Genomic DNA, 14,286 nt, shown 5'->3' with positions numbered 1-14,286 from the left:
ACATATAGTTTGAGTGTCCCTCGTTCACATTGCCAGTTTCAGATTCCTCCTGGGCAGGATCCAAAACTGATTCCCTCTTGGCTTTCCTTCCACAAAAGCCCAAATCAGCAATTATAATCTCAATGGCAGACTTCTAACATAAGGAATGATGAGGGTTCCACATCCTTCAGAAAGTAATGTGGCCTCACACATCAAGATCTCTAAAAGTGTTTACACCCTTCAACCCAGGAAACCTAAGTCTGGGATTCTTCCTAAAAAAATAAGTCCAAAGGCGAAAGAAAGAAAGAAAGAAAGAAAGAAAGAAAGAAAGAAAGAAAGAAAGAAAGAAAGAAAGAAAGAAAAGAAAGAGAGAGAGAGAGAGAAAGAAAGAAAAGAAAGACAGAAAGAAAGAAAGAAAGAAAGGAAGGAAGGAAGGAAGGAAGGAAGGAAGGAGAAAGAAAGAAAGAAAAGAAAGAAAGAAAGGAAAGAAAGAAAGAAAGAAAGAAAGAAAGAAAGAAAGAAAGAAAGAAAGAATCCATAGACACAAAGATGCCCCTTGTAACAACTCTACAGGGGCAAATGGAAGTAAGCAAAGAGCAACAAAATAGCCATGTGGAGTGAAAGAAGCCAGACCCCTAGGAGCTCATACTGAAGGGTGTCCTTTATGTAAAGTACAAAACTGGGGAGAAGGCCCAGTGCAATGAGAGGTCAGAATACAGGGTATCTGGTGGAAGGGAGCTGGAGCAGACATAGCTGGTGGGGAGTCAGGGGGCTTCCAGAGTGCTGGGAATGTTCTGTGTCTTGCTCTGGTTACGTGGATAAGCTCACTTGTGAAAACTCGTCAGACGGCTCACTTCTGATGTATATATGTTATATACGCATAGTGTACTTCAAAAAGTTTTCTACAAAGATGAACAAGGGGGTTTTTATTTTTTTTAATGTTTATTATTTATTTTTGAGAGAGAGAGACAGACACAGCATGAGCAGGGGAGGGGCAGAGAGAGAGGGAGACGCAGAACCCGAAGCAGGTTCCAGGCTCCGAGCTGTCAGCACCGAGCCCGACGCAGGGCTTGAACCCCTGAACTGTGAGGTCACGACCTGAGCTGAAGTCGGACGCTTAAACGACTGAGCCACCCAGGCACCCCAAGAGGGTTTTTATTTTATTTTATTTTATTTTATTTTATTTTATTTCATTTTTTAATTGTGGCATATCTATTAATGGGACATTCTAGAATATTGAAAAACAATTAGAAAAATAACCACATGTCTTGGGCATATGCATAACACAACACCCCTGTATCACTTTGCCCACCCTACACCAGTTCGTTCTCTACCCTTCTCTGCCAACCTGGTGTCCACATCACCCCTGGGCTCCCTCGCCTACTGGTTTCCAGCTGGGCGTGTAGCCAATGGGAGGGACCAGCAGGAGATCAGAAGGCAGGGGGAGGGGGAGGGGGGCATTTCCTTCAAAGTCCTTCTTGGACTGAGCATGGTGTCTCTGGCAGTAAGCCACCGCGTACCTCCAGCTCCAGCTTCTGTCCAGAGGGCTACCTCCCCAGCCCCAGCCCTCCATGCACTTCAGTCCCTCTGATGCCTTCCCGTCTTCCTGTCAACTGCAGAGTTGACAAACTAAAGCTAGGAGTTTCCACCTCAAGACTCCATGTTATGTCAGACTGAATTAAGCATCTTACTTCTTAGCCTTTATTAAAGGTAGTAACGGCTTCCCTCTGCTGCTCATCTCTCTGTGCATCAACCTCCCTTCTCTGACCCCCTAACCCAGTCCACACTCTGAGAAAAGCCCCTTCTTTAAAGTCTTTTGACCCACTTGAGTCGGATTCAGTTTTCTTCTGGGGCCCTGACAGTCACAGCCCCCGTCCCCCACCTTCCCCTGCGACAAGCAAGTGACCTTCTTGGATTTGGTGCTGCCCTCTGGAGAGGACGGAACCAGCCTGGGAGCGAAGCCAGCATTAATTTCAATTTGGCACCAGGAGCCGTGCCAAACGCTTCCATCTTTTTGAAATAACTGGGCCCTCCCCCCTCCCCACATGTGTTAGCATCCCGCCCCCGCAGGCGAGGCTGTGAACAGGCAGAGCACAGCGAGCGAGGGAGAGAGAGAGGGAAAGAGAAGACTGTGGCTGCTCTATGTTAGCCCGGTGCTCCGAGAAGTATGAACCTCCGCTGTGCTGATGGGGCCTGGGGGTGATGGTGGGGTTCGGAGTCGATGGCCAAGAAAGAATTCCTGAAGACGTCTTTGGTGCAAAAAGGTGATTTTCTTAAAGCACGGGGACAGGACCCGTGGGCAGGAAGAGCCGCACCGGGGTTGTGAAGGGCGACTGATTATATACCTTCAGGTTGGGAGGGGGTTAGGGACAGCCCAAGTCTCTACGGAATTTTGGAAGCACGGTTTCCAGGACCTTGAGGGGCTAGCTGTTGTTAGCGAAACGCCATTTAGCGCTGTTTAGCAAAACCCCTGACGTGAGACCCTTCTGATGCGTGTCAGGGGTCATACGCTTGGGGTATAATTGCCAACACACCCTTGGGGGTTAAAGATAAAGGAGGCTCGCAAAGGGATTTTTATGTGTTTAAGGAGACTCACAGGATCCTGGGGGGTCAGGGTAATGTTAAGCCAAGATTTCCTTTTGCCCCAAGCCAAGTGTCATCACGGAGTCAGCTGGGCTCCTAGAGGAAAGTCACCCTGCCTGTTTCAAGGACTCGTCACTGGGCTGTAGGCAGTCAGGGCATTTAATTTTTCATTTGCCTTCGTTTCTGACGTCACGACGGCAAGCACTTAAACCCCCTTCCATCCTGATGAGGGGTGATATTAGGGCTCCAGGAAACGGAGTCTATAGGTTTCTGGAGATCGGGCTACGGATAAGATTGCCTTTTCTTGCAGTTTACGAAGTTGTCCGTACACCGAAGGAGATCCTGTCAATTTAACCATTTGTTTTCTTTCCCTTCCTTTGTTCTTAGGCAGCCAGGAGAGCCTGAGGAATATCACATATGTCCCACCCTTGAGTGGGGGGGGGGGGGTGCCCTAGCTTGTACTTTGCCCTCAGCTTGCCTTATACTCCCTCACCAGTGCCACTCAGCTGCTCTAAGGAAAGATCGGCTCTGTCTGGCCTCTTCAGGGGACGTTGAAGCTTCAGCGTGGCAGATGCTACCATTTGCTTACCAAATCCACTCTCTCCTTCCTTCCTTTCCTTTTCTTCCTTTTATTGAGGATGGCAGGTGCCCCACTTTTAAAACTGGTGCCTTGCTTTGACCAATGGGATACAGCAGAAGGGAAGCCAGCCACTGGGAGAGACGTCTGAGTACTGAGACCACCAGGCTGTGAGGAAGCGCAAGCTGGCCACCGGATGAGACCACCCAGAGGAGCACCAAAGCCGAAGTCGCATGAACGAAGCCTTCTCGAACCTTCCAGCTTAGCCCAGCTGCCAGCTGAATGCAGTTCAGCGAATGGCCCCAGCCAACACCGTGTGGGACAGAAACACCCCCCAGCTGTACTCTTGTCAACCCGCAGAGTATAAGAAATAATCGCATTGTTTACACGACTAAATTCTGGCATGGTTACATAGCAACAGTAACCGAAACCTCTTTCCTGCTTGGGACCATAGGGAGAGACATCACCAACATGCTGGGCAGGAAAAAAAAAAAAAAAAAAAAAGGCAAAGGAGAGGAACGGGCTGGTCCCAGAGGAGACTATTGAGTTGACAAGCTAAAGCTGGAAGTTTCCACCTCGAGACCTCTTGTAGTGTCAGATTGAATTAAGCATCTTCTTTCTTAAGCCTCTATTAATCAGTTCTTCTGGTACAAGCTGCCAAAGTCACTCCAACTGATACCGCAGATTGGTTACAGATACCGAGCGCTGATGCTTATAAGGTGCTGCGGTGAGCATATCTATTCCGATGCCCCAAAGACCTGGGGCCTTGCTGATACTGTCCAGGACTGCCTCTGGCAAGGTCAGCTCCTTCCGGGAGAGCCAACAAGCCAGCTGGGAGTGCGCCTTTCACATGCAAACCAACCAGTTCTGGCTGCCTACTTCGGCAAGCTCTCAGCTCCCAGCTACTCTCCCCCTGCCCTAATCACCCCAGTGCCAGGTACTATCAAAAGGGGACACAGTCTGCACCTGGGAGCCTGCCGTACTATTCAAACGAGTCCGTCTTAAACCTTCTCCGCTTGCCTGTTCCTTCCTGCAAAAATCACAATAAAGTCTCTTGCCCACGTTTTCCCCTCACTCCCTCTACCTCCTGCCTGACCCTGGTGCTTCTCCACGTGGCCCCTCTGTGAAATAATAGAAAGTATACATACAGCGGACCCTTGAACAACACGAGTTTGAACTGCGCGGGTGGGTGCACATATACGTGGATTTTTTTTTTTTGATAACAGTTCAGTGCCATAAGTGTATTTTCTATTCCTTATGATTTGCTTAACATTTTCTTTTCTCTAGCCTACTTCGTTATAAGAATATAGTATATAATATATATAACATACAAAAGTGTATTAATCAACTCTTGATATTATCGGTAAGGCTTCTGGTCAACAATTGGCTATTCGCAGTTAAGTTTTGGGGAAGTCAAAAGTTACATGGGGATTTTTGACTGGGGGCAGGGGAGTCAGTGCCCCTGACCCCAATGTTGTCCAGTGGTCAACTGTATTGGCCCCAGCCCCCAGTTTCTGGCACGGAACTCCTAACACTCTTGGAATTTCCTCACTGATAAGAGCACTAGAAGCATATTTTGTTGTACCATTTAGTCATTGACCCCAGTTCCTGACACAGTTCCTAAATCCTTTTGAATTTATATATTTACATTTATATAGTGTTTTCTACTACATGCCAGGCCCTGTTCTAGGCATTTGCAAACATTCATTCACTTGCAACGTTTCTGTGAGGTGGGTACTATTATCGTCCAATTTTACAGATGAGGAAACCGGACACAGGGGAGGGGAAGTGACTTGCCGAAGGTCACGCGATGAGGAAGAAAGCAGAGCCAGAATCCACATGCACCCTGTCTGGCTCTGCTCCGTGACGATCAGCTAGCTCTGGTCATTACTGACCCCTTGAGAAAGGCATCGACTCCCACCAAAGCTCACGCCAACCCCTCCCCAATTTCCCACTTCCATGCCTCCCAGACCCCTTTGAGCTCTGTGCCCCCAGGCTCCTGGGGTGTCTCAACCGCAATGGCAGCTTTTCTAAATGATCCCGGTAAACAAACCTCAGGCCACTACGTCCAGCTCTCATTTTGTGGGTCCCAGGCTTTCTCGAAAATTGTCCTCTCCTCTGAGAGATTTAGATTAATCCCCTTATTCGGTGGCTCAGGATCAGAGAGATAGTTGGGTCACCTGCTTCAGCCTAGCCAGACTGGATTATCTGCCGTGACCCCAAAATTCACTCAGGCACACCTGCTCCTGAGACGTTTGCTGATTAATGACAGCAGGGAGTTTGGGGAAGTTGTGTTTTTCACCTTCTGGGAACGTCTATGGCTTGAACGCAGAGGCCACCTGATGTAGGGCAGTAAACATACTTCTCCTCACCCCTCGTCCCCAACCCCTCAGCTACCACCCTGAATCGGCATCATTTGAAAACCCCACCATCTTCCACATCATTTAAAGACCCAGAAAGTAAAAACTGATTGAGTCAATGGTCATCAAATTAAAAAACTTGAGAGTGACCAGAATGTCCTCGAATCATCCATGTAATGCCCACCTTTGAGTTTTCCTGACTTCCTCTGGTAAGGACGTCTCCATTTCCCTTTTCCCACTCTAAATCCATGAGGGGCGGGGGGGGGGAGGGGCACCGCATGCTGTCTGGATGCAGGTGGCCTGGTTCATGGGGGCTGTGTTCTTCCCCAGCCCAGCTCCTGTTCCCTGTGGGACCCTAACAGGAGCTGGTGTGCCAGCCACCCCCTCTAGTCCCCAAATTTGTTTTTTCAGCCTGCTTTATCTCTTTGCCTCCCGCCCAAGGACTCACCTGCTTCCCTCATCTTGAAAATGCTGCTGCCACACTCTTCCTTTTAGGTTGTCCTCAGACACTCAGCTGCAGGACGGGGTCCCATTTTGCAGCAAGCCTCTTGTTCACCTCTCTGAGTTACTTTTCACTGCACACCAGACACTCACGAATTTTGCAGTCATGAGCTTATTTGCTATGTATCTCTGTGAAGAAATCCACGTGAGAAAATCCTGTGACAGTTCACACGATCTCCCAAAGTTCAAACAGTCACGGGCACCGAACTGTTTTCCAGATTTGACAAATCACTGGTGGGCAGGAGGGCATCGTAGTTCAGGCTTGGGCTGTGGAGTCAGACAGACCTGAGCTCAGATCCCACCTCTGCCACGTGCTAGTGACTTAACCTCTCTGGGCCTCTGTTTCCTCATCCAGGCTGCTGTGTCACACAACTCCAGGAGGCATCGTTCATGTTGGTGCACCAGGGGGCACCATTTGCACAGACGACAGAGCGCGAGTCCCCTCCTGAGTGTTGTGGGGAGTGGCGCTGACACTACCTCCCTGGATCATTGCGGTCAGGGTCCACCAGAGCGAGAACCAGCACGCAGCAATCGTCCCAATAACCTAGCCCCCATTTTACAGAACAAGAAACTGAGGTTCAGAGAGCTGAAATGATATGTTGCAGGTCAAACATTAAACAAGTGACAAATCCTGAGCCAGGATTTGAACTCAGAGTTTCTTTGCATCCAGAGCCTGTGAGCTCTCTAGGCTGCTGTTCTGCCTCCCCAAAGACCTCCAGTTGGGAAAGCTGTTACACCACACTGTCTTCACAGCCACGCCCACATCTTTCCCTTCACCTATCATCATCTCCAGAGATTGCCCTGAAGTGCAAACTCCCTCCTTCCCTCACCCCTGCAGAGCTCCATACAGACCCTCACTTTGTTTGTAGCAGTCCCTTTGAGAAGGCCATTTCAAACTCTACCTGTGGGATCTCCAATTCCAAAGGAAGCAAATACCTACTTCCTCACTGCTGGGCCCATGGCAGACATTACTAATCAATCCTGGAGCTCTTTCCCAATGGATCCAACAGGGAGCAGTCCAGGCAGGCAGGCACGACTGATGCAGGCAATCTTCCAAGAAAAAAACCACACTTGCTATTCCTTCTCGAGACTGTCATCTCATTGAGAGCAGAAGTGGAGTCTTAATCAGCTCTGCCTACTCTCTGCCCCAAAATAGTAGTACGTTTTCCTATATCAGCAATTTTTGGTGGATGGAAATATCTGGCTTTCCTTCTTACTCGCATGTGACTTTGAATGAGTCCCTTTATTTTGCCAATGTCAAACAGAAATGGAAACTCAGGAAAATGAAGGGACTTGTCCAAGGTCACACAGCTGGTAAGAAAGGGAACAAAATTATGTGAAACAGAAACAATAAGTTCTCCTTCACTATATGCTATTGGAGGCGGGGATCCATGCGAAATTCTTAGCACACTGCTTGGCACATGGTTCAAACTCAATCGCGTCAGACTTCTTTTGTATAAACAGAGACTGGATCTGTTCCCTGGCCCCAGCCTTGTGTGAAACTGTTCTCTGTCTCTCTGGCCAGAATCCTTCCTTAATATGAGAACATAGAAGGCCCCAGAAAGCCCAGGTTACTGGCTCATAGATGTTGAGAATGCACCCTCTGTAATACTGGGGGAAAGTAACTGAGTACTTTCTAGAACCCTGGGCTGGATTCAGGAGCTGTGAGATTGTACTCTTGAGACCCCAGTTTGCCCAGCTAAGAAGCAGACGTTGGAATGCAGATCCCAAAAGACTCCTCTGACATTCAAATCTGCCTTCTCCTGCTCCCTCCCTGTGGCCCAAAGCAAGCTGGTGGGTGGTACGTTATATAAGGAGCTTCCCAGGCTGTTGTGCAACCCTGGGCTGCCACACAGCTGCAGGGAAAGCTGGGACCCAGGAGGCTGGGCCTGGCTCTGAAGAAGGCAACTTCCTGCGGAATTTGCCTGGCCACGGAAGGCAGGACCACTGATGAGGTCTTTCTTCCTTCCAGCCTTCCTGCACTTTCCCTTTCTTCCTTCCCTCCTTCCTCCTTGCCTCCCTTCCTTCCTTCCTTCCTTCCTTCCTTCCTTCCTTCCTTCCTTCCTTTCTTTCTTTCTTTCTTTCTTTCTTTCTTTCTTTCTCCCTTCTTTCTTTCTTCCCTCCCTTCTTTTCTTTGTTTTTTTCTTCCTTCCTTCCTTCCTTCCTTCCTTCCTTCCTTCCTTCCTTCCTCCCTCCCTCCCTCCCTCCTTTCTTTCTTTCTTTCTTTCTTTCTTTCTTTCTTTCTTTCTTTCTTTCTTTCTTTCTTTCTCCTTTCTTTCTTTCTTCCCTCCCTTCTTTTCTTTGTTTTTTTCTTCCTTCCTTCCTTCCTTCCTTCCTTCCTTCCTTCCTTCCTCCCTCCCTCCCTCCCTCCCTCCCTCCCTTCTTTCTTTCTTTCTTTCTTTCTTTCTTTCTTTCTTTCTTTCTTTCTTTCTCCTTTCTTTCTTTCTTCCCTCCCTTCTTTTCTTTGTTTTTTTCTTCCTTCCTTCCTTCCTTCCTTCCTCCCTCCCTCCCTTCTTTCTTTCTTTCCTCCCTTCTTTTCTTCCTTCCTTCCTTCCTTCCTTCCTCCCTCCCTTCCTTCTTTCTTTCTTTCTTCTTTTCCTCCCTCCCTCCTTCCTTCTTTTCTTTCTTTCTTTCTTTCTTTCTTTCTTTCTTTCTTTCTTTCTTCTTTCTCTTTCTTTCCTTTCTCAAAACCTACTGATAGAAACCATAGATAGACCCTAGAGCCATAGGTTCAAATCCCAGCTCCACCAGTTACCAACTGTGGGACTTTGGGCACATTGTTTAAACTCTCTGTGCCTCATCTATAAAATGGGGGTGATAATAATACTGATCCTCACAATGCAACCTCAAAATCCCTGGCCTCACAGAACCTACAGTCTAGGAAGGGAGACCAGCAATAAATAAATAATTCTACAATTAACTGATAATTAATGATTATTGTCAAAGGTCTGGGGAGTCAGGGAATGTTTCTCATGCAATTATGACTTGTCCATTTATTGTCTCTTCTATGAGCTTATAAGCTCCAAGAGGGCTGGGATCATGTCTGTTTTGTTTACTAATGTTTACCTGGCATCAGGAGGCACTCAATAGCTGTGTTTGGATCAATGGATGAATGAAGTGATGTTCCACTGGAGACCAGATGGGTGAGTAGAGTAAACCAAGTGAAGAGAGTAGAGGAAGAGCATCCCCAGGCAGAAGGAACAGCAAGTGCAAAGACCCTGTGGCTGGAAGGAGGTTGGAGTGTTTGAGGAAATGAGGCAAAGATGATGTGTCTGGAAGAAGCAGAGTGACAGGGAGCACGGAGCAGTCCACACAGGGCCTTGGGAGCCACACGGTGGATTTTCTCCACCAACTTCCCAGCCAGGGCTGTATTGGGGGCTGAGCTGGGTGTCAGAGGGGCCTGGGTTCAGATCCCAGCTTCCCCACTTTCTGGCTGCATGACAAGTCAGTTAACCCCTGTGGGCCCAGATCCTCATTTGCAAAGAGGACGTAATAACAGTAACCTATTCCATGGTGTTTGGGGAGGATTGTGGAACGTAAAGCAATTACCACAGTGCCTTGCACGCAGGTAGTGCTCAAGAAATGTAGGTGTGGTTAAAATAATGTTGTTAGGATTGACTCAAGTCTCCTGGCTCTCTTTCACCGTCCCCTAAAGCTGGGTCTTCCCTTAAGGAGTGTCCCCATCTCTAGGCCCTCCCAGGGACATAGCTGTCCTTGCCCTCCCCCACTCAGTCCTAGCTCCCTCAGGCCCTCCTGGGGCTGTTCTCCCTGAAGTTCCCATAGCCCAGACTGAGGAGACGGCTCCCTTGGCTCAGGGCAAAATCCGCAACTGCGTTGCTAAGCAACCAACCCTCATCCAGATGCCAGCTGCAGCCTGGGCAGAGGGACCAGAAGAGAGAAACGTCAGCACTCCAGGGAGGGCCTCCTGGGATGCCCCCAAGACCACAGGCTCCAACCAGGGCTGCAGCAGGAGAGAGGCAAAGCAGATGGCCCACATGCCACCCCCTGGGTCACAGCCCTCACTGAAAGTCAGCGCACAGCCTTTGGGGTCAAGGGCAAATCCAAATGCGTTCAGACCCCAGCTCTACAATTTACCAGCTGTGCACTCTCAGTCAAGTCAGCGAACCTCTCTGAGTCTAGCTTACTCATCTCTACAATGGGAGGTAGATCTAACTACAAATTCATCATGAGGTTTGCACGGGGTGATGTACATGAAAATGCCCAGCACAGAGTAGGTGCTCAAAGAGTCTTGACATATGGGTTATATTCAGGGATGAGTCCACTAATCTTGTCACCCATTGGTGGTAATAAAGTTCAGACTTCTGAACCTGCCCTTCATGGTCCCCTCATTTGATCCCCAACTTTCTTCTGTCAATCTAATTACCTACTATTTTTAGGGTCTGTCGATCTTGGCACTGCTGACTTAAAGAAAAAACAGCTCTTTTGATATATAATTCTCATATCTTACAATTCACCCCTTTAAGCCTACAATCCAATGCTTTTTAGTACATTCAGGGTTGCATAACTCTGAACACAATTTTACAACATTTTCATCACCCAAAAAGAAACCCCACACCCTTGAGTGGTCACTTCCTATCCCCCCCTCCCTCAGCTGCTGGCAACCACTATCTACTTTCTGTCCCTGTGAGTTTGCCTGTTCTGGACCCTTCACATCAATGGAATCATATAGTATGTGGTTTTTGTATCTGGCTTCTTTCACTTAGCATAATGTTTTCAAGGTTCATTCATTTCGTAGCATGGATCAATACCTCATTCTTTTTAATGGCTGAACCACATTCCATTGTTGAGATAGACCACGTTTTGTTTGTCCATTCATCAGTTGATGGACATTTGGGTAGTTTCTACTTTTGAATAATGAATAATGCTGCTGTGAACATTCACACATTTTGTGTGGACTATTGACATTTTGAACCAGATAATTCTTTGTTTGACAGAGGAAGTCGACGGGGGGAGGGGGGTGCTGGCGGTGTCTGTGCTGTGCATTGTAGGATGTTCAGCATCATCTCTGGCCTCCCCCACCTCAATTCCTCCTGCAGTAAAGACAATCCAGAATGTCTCCAGACATTGCCCAATGTCCCATGGGGGACACCATTACCCTGGTCGAGAACCACCGTACTCACTCTCTTAGCAGTTCCCAAAGCTTCCAGTTCCCTGACCGAAAGTGCCAGAAGGTGCTCTGAGGAAAATAACCTTCTGTGGACAACCCAGTTTGGGAAAGATGTACAGTCCGCCTCCTCTGTTCCTGTCCCTGGAAATTCCTGGTAACTATTAGCGTTTTTCAAGGCTCCCAGAAGGCCTGTAACAGTGACAGGAACACAAACTGTGGAATGTTGTGCACTCAGCCTTTCTTGAACTCACCTGGCCAAAGAACCCTGTTTTAATCATCATGGAACACCCATGACAGTCACTCTGGGAACCACTTCTCAGGTGCCTCCTCCCCTCTGACCACACTGGTCTGGTTGCCACTTTCTTGGATACACGTTGCACGTTTCAGCCACAGAAACCTTGCTCGTATCATGTCCCCAGTGTGGCAGGAACTGTCCCCCAAAACAGCCACTCTCTCCAACTTGCTTCCTAGAGGAAACTTGATTTTGTTTAGGCAGCAATATATCCAGCCTCAAGGGACAAATCATGGTTACTCAAAGCCAAACATGCCAATCCTATTTCTCTCTGCCCGCGATTGGTGTAGGTGCGGACACATGACCCAGTCTTAGCCAATGGAACTGAAGGTGGAAACTTCGGGGAAATATTTTTATACCTGATAAAGAGCTGCACCAAAAAAAAAAGGCTCTTACCTGCTGAGTCACGACTTCACCTTTGGGATGCTGTCTTCTAAGGACATGAGGTCTGGGGTACATGGCAGCTATCTTGACAACATGAGGGGACAAGGTTAGGAAATGAGGCAACGCACTGAAGGTGACGGGTCAGATAGAGAAAATCGAGGTCCTTTCTCGCATCACTGAGCTGCTATATCAGCACTGCCCAACCCACCTCCAACTTCTTGATCTGTGAAATGATGAATCCTCTTGTAGCTTGTAGCCAGAGCGTGCGCACCGATAGCCCTCGAGCAAGCTGGCTTTTGCTGAATGACAAAACACCCCAAAATTCAGTGGCTTAAAACAACAAACATTTATTATTTCTCACTACTCTGGGTAGCTCCGGCCTGGAGTGGCTTAAATGGGACTGGGAGATCCAGGAGATCCTCACTCACGTGTTCGGCAGCGGGCTCAATGACCGCGCACCCCTCCTCACCCAGCAGGCCAGCCCCAGCCGGGCTCATTCGCACAGCGGTGATTGCAGGATTCCCAGCAGCAACGAACGATCCCCAGTGCACAAGCCGCTGCTTGCATCATGTTTGCTAATGCCTACCAGGCCAAAGCAAGCCACACGGCCAAGTCCAGACTGGAGGGCTGGAGAAACGGACTCTGCTTCTTGACCGGAGGGACAGCAATGCCAAGCGTATAGGGATGGGAAGGACTGGGGCCCACACGGCAAACCCCCAAGCCCCTTACCTGGAAGGCTCCAGCATTTAACACAGGGCTGGCCCGTGGTGTGCTCTCACCAACTTCTGTGGAATAAAGGAGTGGATTCCCTCAGCCCCCATTGCCTGTGGCCCCAAATCCTCACCCAGATTCCCTTTCAAATGGGCTGGGTAGAGATGGCCCCTTGGCTTCCGATTTTCCCACGCTAGGTGGCACCTGTTAAAGAAGAACGGAGCTTATTTCTCTCTGATGGAAAAGTCCAGGCCAGGCCTGGTTAGAGTGTCGAGCAGCATCAGGGACACAGGATCCTCCCAGCCAGACGCACTTCCGTCCAGGGTCCCGCCTCGTGGTCCAAGAGGGCGGCATTTGTGTTCCAGACTGCAAGTAGAAGAAGGGACAAAGAAGCACCAGCAAAGGGAGCATATCCACCTTGGCTCAGGGTTCTCCAGAACCCTTCCTTCTGTTAGCCATAATTGAGTCACATGTCACCACCTACCCACAAAGGAGGCTGGGAAATTCCAAGTGGCCATGTTCCCTGCTAAAAATGGGATTTCTTTTGCTTTGAAATGGACATTGGGAGATACATAGCAGTGCTTGCCACAGCTCTCCTGGCCTCAATTTGCTCTCCTGTGAAATGGGGGTAATGACAGTTCTGCCCTAGAAGGTCCTTGGGAGAAATTACATTAATGGGTATAAAGAGCTTGGTAAATTGGCAATAAATGTTAGCAATGATTGCGATAATGAGCAAAACATCCTGGTAGCAAATAAGAGGGAAGAAAAAGAAGTCAGTGTTTTCTGTGCCAGGGAGGGGTGTGCCCGGATTCGGTCAGGTTCGCTGATTAGGTAAATGACAGGTACTTGCCCCGAGAGAACACTGGGACCTGTTTTAATGCCCAAAGAGCAGTCAGAGGTAAATTAGTGTCTCCTTTTGTCTCCAGGAAGCAAGCCAAACTCCTCAGGAACAATTTGTGCTCCTAAGAGGGCAAAGGTGGCCCTTGAATTAACTTGCACAATTTATTACTTCTCCAACCTGTTGTCAGGAGCCTGGGTGAGGCGGGACTTGGCTTCCTGTGAAACTGGGAAGAGCCTGAAGGTGGTAAGTAAGGGTGGGGGTGAGTGGGCACAGCCAACTGAGGAGACCCGAGACAGGACTGGATTCCTGGGCCTTTTCACAGGGAGTTCAGCACTTGGACTCTGAATGTGGGTAGGAAACCCCTTCTTGGGAGCACGGCAAGTTTTTCTTGGAGGGGACAATTTCTATTCTTTTCTGATTTCAAAATGAGCCAATTGTCTTAGATCCCAACAAACTAGCAAGTATCCAACAGGACCCAGGAGCAACCCAGAACTCTCCTGGAGGGCTCTCTTAATTTAGTACGCTCTAGGACTTGTGAAAAATGCAGGCGGCAGAACCCAGACCCAAGAACTCTGAATGGGTAGTTGAGAGTAGAAACTTCTTTAAGTGCCCACGTGTTTCGATACATTCAGAGGGAAAACGCTTCTGCGAGATTCATTATGTGCTGGGCTTACTGCAAGGGCTTAATAAACAGTAGCTGACAGAATCTCTCCCTTGAGAATCATTATTACTCCCACTTTACAGATGAGGAAAGCAAGGCACAGAGAGGTGAAGTAATTTGCACCCCGCCTGGCAGCTGAGATTTGAACCCAGGCAGCCAGGCTCGGAAACCAGGCTCCACCTCCTACCTCCTCGGCTTCTTATTGTTCTAGAAGTAACATCTGTTGGCATTTCAGCTTAGCTCTCTTCAGATCTCTGGAAACTACCTAG

At 48.6% G+C, this 14,286-nt stretch overlaps 2 long non-coding RNA genes across 3 annotated transcripts; one reads left to right on the top strand and one right to left on the bottom strand.

Annotated features, from left to right (window-relative positions):
* Positions 1–1,941: 1,941 nt before the first annotated feature.
* On the top strand, positions 1,942–4,213 carry LOC123381187. Its single transcript, XR_006587906.1, has 2 exons — positions 1,942–2,243; positions 3,208–4,213. It is a non-coding gene; the product is annotated as an uncharacterized LOC123381187 (long non-coding RNA).
* Positions 4,214–10,952: 6,739 nt separating this feature from the next.
* Positions 10,953–14,006, bottom strand: LOC123381247. 2 transcript variants are annotated; one of them, XR_006588072.1, is made up of 5 exons: positions 12,720–14,006; positions 12,534–12,589; positions 12,013–12,103; positions 11,817–11,888; positions 10,953–11,317 (listed from the first exon to the last, which is right to left on the bottom strand). It is a non-coding gene; the product is annotated as an uncharacterized LOC123381247 (long non-coding RNA). The 2 variants fall into 2 exon arrangements; XR_006588071.1 differs by having other exon boundaries at positions 12,013–12,589.
* Positions 14,007–14,286: the final 280 nt, after the last annotated feature.

Source organism: Felis catus, chromosome D3 (assembly GCF_018350175.1).
Source record: "Felis catus isolate Fca126 chromosome D3, F.catus_Fca126_mat1.0, whole genome shotgun sequence".
NCBI lineage: Eukaryota > Metazoa > Chordata > Mammalia > Carnivora > Felidae > Felis > Felis catus.
The sequence above is the reverse complement of the archived record's forward strand: the minus strand, read 5'-3'. Positions and strand labels throughout refer to the sequence as shown.